Source organism: Sabethes cyaneus, chromosome 3 (assembly GCF_943734655.1).
Source record: "Sabethes cyaneus chromosome 3, idSabCyanKW18_F2, whole genome shotgun sequence".
NCBI classification, from domain to species: Eukaryota; Metazoa; Arthropoda; class Insecta; order Diptera; family Culicidae; genus Sabethes; species Sabethes cyaneus.
This window is the reverse complement of record NC_071355.1, coordinates 106,757,154-106,763,153: the sequence shown is the minus strand read 5'-3', so window position 1 is coordinate 106,763,153 and position 6,000 is coordinate 106,757,154. Positions and strand designations below refer to the sequence as shown.

The window sequence follows — 6,000 nt, the reverse complement described above, 5'->3', positions numbered from 1 at the left end:
ATAAAGATCTTGCTTCATATTTCATTCCATTACAATTTCCAGATACATAAAAATGTGTATCCTATATCTCGGAATGCATTCTTCGCTTTTGTTTTGAAATCATTTTCAATGATTTTTAGGACTACTCGGAAAAGTTAATATTTCGGAAAAGTTAATCGACCCATTCCCCAATCGATTAACTTTTCCGAGAGTCCACTGTATTTGCCGAATGACGAAATATTACATCAAAATCGCTCTAAAATAAAATTTACACATAACTCAGCAACTGTTTACAATACATTTAAGCTGTCAAAGTAGTCACCCATCCATGCCAATGTAAATCATTGATAAACCATTGAATTGCACTTTTGCCCCTTCTTACTCTACTGTGTTAACATCTCGCTTAAAAACGCAAAAGCTCATCAAGTTGAATTAAGCTTGACAAGTTTACTCATGAAGATGGGTTCTTTCATTTTTCCTACGATAGGTATTTAAGCTTTTCTACAATGACGTTTCAACTATTCCCTGTGAAAAAGAGACCAAGAAAATGGAGAAACGAATTGTTCTCATCCTTAATGAATCATCTCCCTCTCTCTTCAGCTTATTTGTTAAGTTAAAACTGTCGCTTAAAACATACCACATCCCAGATTTTAGGGTTTCTTCGACAATATTGGAATTTGGCTAAGCCTTTGAAAAGAACAGCAGCTTTATTGCAAAAATTAAATTATAGGTATTATTGTATTCAATTTTGAATGTGAATGTGATAATGTGAAGGCAGAGTAAGAGCTTGTTGTAAGTTCATAAAGAATGAACATCTTCAGCCACATATTGTTGTTGCGGTTGAAAACCGTAATAATCGACGTGCGACATTCGGTTTTTTTCTAGTTGTGTGTGTCGCAACTATGTCGCACGTGGTGCGCTGTATAGCGCATTAATGTGCGATCAAAGCGCACCACGTGCGACGTAGTTGCGACACACATAACAAGAATAAAACCGAATGTCGCACGTCAAGTATTACGGTTTTCAACTGCAACAGCAATACAAAAGCTAACAACCGTCATTTATACTTGAAGCTTGAAGTGCTCAAGCGTTAGCGTTAGATTTATCGATCTCATCAACAATCGCAATTATATTCAATAAATTTGATACCTATTCTAAGTAAACCTCCGTTTAAGATTATCTGATTTATTGACAATAATAACTATTGACAATATATTGACAATAACTGAAGTCAAACCGAATAATAAAATAGTGTCTTGCCGTCAAAGTTATATTTCATTTGTTCATATAAGAAAAATCATTCCTATGATGAGGAAGCACTACAGAGTCTATTTTCTCTAGAAGCGTCAACGAACTCAACAAATATTTGGACACTGTAGTTTATAGACACTGTAGGCAGCGCGGATATATTTTATGACAATACGATGGGTAACATTTATTACTTACCGATGGTCGATTTTTTTATATGTTCATGTATTTGAGCAAAATGAATTTTCGATTGAGATTGCGTAGGGTATAATAACCAACAGTAGACACTTTTGCGTTTGAGTTCTCTTCTTCAATAGATTTTTATAACTAGTAATACAAAATATCTAGACATCCAAATATTTGTCATCGTGACTCTTACAACATCAGTAATTTGATCAAACTAAAAAATATATCATCTCATTTCTAAAATCTTTATATTTTACATGTTTTCTAAAACCATATTGGAATGTCCCTTATCCTATGGACTTTTTCGGGTTTATAATAGGATAACGTCCAGGTCCATTATAGAAATTCAAGTGTGTTTGAATGCCCATTAATGATGACTATTTTTGCGTTGTTTGCATTGCGGGTAATGGTAATTCATTTCTTGAAAATAATCAAAAAGAAGAAGTGTAAGCTAATTAACGGTTAATATTTTTTGAAACGATGGATCAACAATTGATGAAGGGACGGTAAGGGAAAGTAATGAAGAAGAATTTTTTGGGAATGGAGGGGAAAGAGTGGAAAGGAACGGGGGGAGTAATAGGTAGCTACCACGGTCCTGCTAGGCAGCCAAGTTTTTACAGTCAACATCTAACCATTTGCGAAAATGAAATAGCATGCCACCGCTATACGTTCTGTTCGTTTCACTCTGCAAAGCCGGTACGCTGGCAGATGGGTAGTATTTTCAAATCTTAGCCAGATTTTTTCAAATAATACCCACGCCGGCAGTAGATGTTGGCTACTGTCAAACACATTGAGTAGGGATAGGGTTGCCAGTCCCTTGGTAGCTATGCTTAACAAGTTGTCGTTGTGACGCCTACCTTTTATCCAATGCTGGAAGGTGCATGGTAGAGATGGTCGGGTAGCGGAAAATTTGCCCGAAACCCGCACCCGTACCCGTACCCGCCGGGTTAGGGTCGGGTTCGGATATCGAAAAAAAGTAATTTGCGGGTTCGGGTCGGGTACGGGTACTCAATTTTTGTTTTTGAAACCGGGTACGGGTCGGGTCGGGTATTTCTATTGACCACATTTAACACTAAAGATGGTCGGATACCCGGGCCCGTCCCGTACCCGTCGGGTTGCGGTCGGGTTCAGGTATCAGAAATAATAAACTTGCGGGTTCGGGTCGGGTACGGGTTTTTAATTTTTTTCTTGATCGGGTACGGGTCGGGTTCGGGTATTCAAATTTTCATACCCGACCATCTCTAGTGCATGGGTAGAACCAAGCTATAATTTGAGATACACGGTATAAATAAATATAAATAAATATCTAAGGTGTACCCAAGATTCATTACAGGGAGAGTCCACTACTGGTTAACATGCCCTAGTCTACCATATGGTATAGACAACTGGAATATGCGTTACGTGTCGTTGTATTAGTTTGAGTTCCGATAAACTGATTCGTATGCTTACGACCCGTATCCGTATACGAATGAACTAAATCGTATTCAGTCGCCTCTCATATGCCAGCATTGAAGTCTCTTTCAATGCGATTGTGATCCTTTCTGATCCAAATTCCGAACGCGTTAAATTCAATTAATTTAAAACTTTTATTTTATCATAGTGAATGATTTTTTTGGTCAACTACGTAGCTATCAACAAATCGATATGGCGAATTTTTATCATTTCAGTTCTGGTTTATTTTCTGTGATATATTTAGAATGTTAATGTGTTTGTAGCACCTATCCAAATTGCATTCTTTTTCGCTGATGAATAAGAATTCAAATGAATTACTTGTGATCTAATCAGACTTACCCGATGAGAAAGAGAGGGAGAGCTAGTAACACTCAATCTGGTTGGAAATGTAATCCAGTTGGACTCAGGTCATCGAGTAGTGCGAACCTAATCGGAATATGTTCAACTTTTTTCATTCAGTTTTGTGGGATACAGATTTTTAACAGTGAAAGAAAATCTGGAAGACATTCAATGTTTAACTAATGAAACTAAAGAAACAGAAAGTATGGATATCAATAGAAAAATCCATTTTTTCAGTTTTGAGTAACATTACGTTTAAGCCAGTGATATAGAAGTATTTGTGCGTTGCAATTTTTTGCGTTAGTGCTTGTATGTAGTGTAGAGTTGCTGACACGATTATTATAGCAACTTTAGTGCGGAGGCTGAATAATTAAATATCTTAAGCTGTGTAGGTGGTGCAAAAGCCTTCATACTGAACGATATAACGATATAAAGGTAAGTTTATGGTCTTTAATAAAAAAAACGTCTTACTAAGAGCAGTCTTTCTTTGCCATAAAAACTACTCCATATCACGCCAGAAAACTCAAGAAAATGAGATTGACACCTGATATTTGATTCTTTTGTCAAACTAATAGTTAAGATTGTAATATAGATAGAATTATCATGAGAATAGTATTTTCAGCGAGAATCATTAATATTTCAATGTTAAACGTATTTATTTATCGAGATGAAAAAGTCGTGTCTCTGACATTGTCTTTTCCTACATTCTACCCACATGCATTAAATATCCAGTAAACTGAGAGCGGTATTGATGAGGTAAAGATATACCAGAAATTCAATGGCATTGCGAATTTTGCATTTTTGTTGCGTTAATGGTTGAAGCTGACGTCAGCAATATTCCATTGGCATACCAGTCTTTTAATATTATTTAAGATTTTTTTTCCATTATATTCAGATCAGTTCAACATTAAAATAATTCTTTCAAGTAATTCCCGGCTCTAGAGAAACAAGACCAATTTACCAACTTGGGATGCATGTTTTTACAATTTTGGTTAAAACTATAAGTAATCCAACCCATCAAAGGCATAAAGTACATCATGAAGCTGTTAACTGTCAGCATCGTTTTACATAATAAGTAAATATATAAACGATGAAACATGGCGACTTTTATACACACACATGTTCACTTTTTTTTTAATTTTTATCTTGCACTAATTTTTTTATTTATTCCCTCTATCACTATGCGCGGGTATCCCGGTTGCTCGAATTTCGTCGAATATTCGATCAATCAATGTACTGCAATGAGAAAAATTACTCAGTATTTTCTGCAACTTCTGTAAGGTACTATATTTTTACGTAAACATAATCAAACGTAATCGTAATTTTGCATCACCCGGATATATGGATACTTGAAATGATGTAAAAAAGTCTATATTTTATCAATAGCATAAGCTTAAGCGAAAAAAACACCATCATCGTAAAGGGGATCATTTCTGCGCAGTGAAAAACTTGACTTTGGTATATTCATTCCACGATGCATCTAGGTCACCTATTTTCATCCATTTCATCATCGATTTACTCAACAACCATTGAACCGATTTGGAAGTAGTCAAATGGAACACCGCAAATGACACTAGAATTCAATAAAACTAATTCAATATCAGTTTACCAATTATTAGGCAGCGGCAACTAACTGGCACCAACGAGACTTTTTATGCTTCTCTTAAAATATCGGTTATTATATATACTGTATATTATATACTGAATTGATACTGACATTTGGCAACATTTAATTGGTTGTAGATCGCTAAATTTGTAAACGTCTGGGATTTGGGAGCCACTTTTTGGAAGACAGATTTCGCACCAACTCGAAGAGAGGTTCTCGCATTAAGGGGGCATAGTAAATACTTTTTACACCATATTGTTGGCCTTATTTCAAATATTTTTTTTCTCGATAACGCGAAAGGCGAATCGATTCGGGTTTTTTGCATTGTAAACATTGTATTTTATAATAATATTTACAATTTTGTTTACATATGGGTACCTCTTCCCCCCTCCCTTACGGCTCCTTGAACATGATCATTCGAAAAAAAACCCGAATTAATCCACCTCGCAGCGTGACCTAGCCTTTTTACTGACACAATAATCATTTAATTTCTCAGAAACATCTGAACAGAACAGAAAAATAATGTTAACACAAAAGATAATTTTTGCAGACTTGAATGAATATATATATATATATATATATATATATATATATATATATATATATATATATATATATATATATAGAAAATTAGAAATTAACCCTCTAACGGGTCTACAGACGGCCTTAACTTTCGGGCTTCAGAGCCACATACGAAACTTGTTTTGAATTGATAAAAAAGAAGAAAAACAAAGTTATTTATATCCTTTAATTCTACTACTGTGTTTTATTGATAAATACGTATTTCGGTCTCGACGTGTGACCTTCATCAGTATCTAACTAACTTAGACTGTTTTGTTTTGAATTGACAATATGAAATATGTGTTCATAGCAGATGTTTTGATGTTTTGATATTAATACCATCCCGAGTAAATGATTATAACAAACATAACAAAAAATATCTCAATTAGATAGAAATAACAGAATTTGTGATATTTTTGATCAGACAAAATAATGGCGCTAGCAGAATTATTACAAGTTTTGTTCTTATATCAAAATTTGTTATAATTTTATTACAGAGCCAGCGGCGGTGGCTGCGAACGGACTGAACTACAAGTCTCACGTTTATTACCCTATTTATAGGTACATCGTTTGATAATAGCTTATTGTTCCTACATTTAGCCAGAACAACAATACCGCTTTGTCTCATC

General features: G+C 34.9%; 1 protein-coding gene across 1 annotated transcript in view; it reads left to right on the top strand.

Moving 5' to 3' along the window:
• The first annotated feature begins 3,089 nt into the window (after nucleotides 1-3,089).
• LOC128742383 (uncharacterized) overlaps nucleotides 3,090-6,000 on the top strand; it is a 73,191-nt gene continuing 70,280 nt past the window's right edge. Inside the window, exon 1 of the mRNA XM_053838726.1 lies at nucleotides 3,090-3,639. The gene's annotated coding sequence lies outside the window, so the exon portion shown is untranslated. The remainder of the gene's footprint in view (nucleotides 3,640-6,000) is intronic.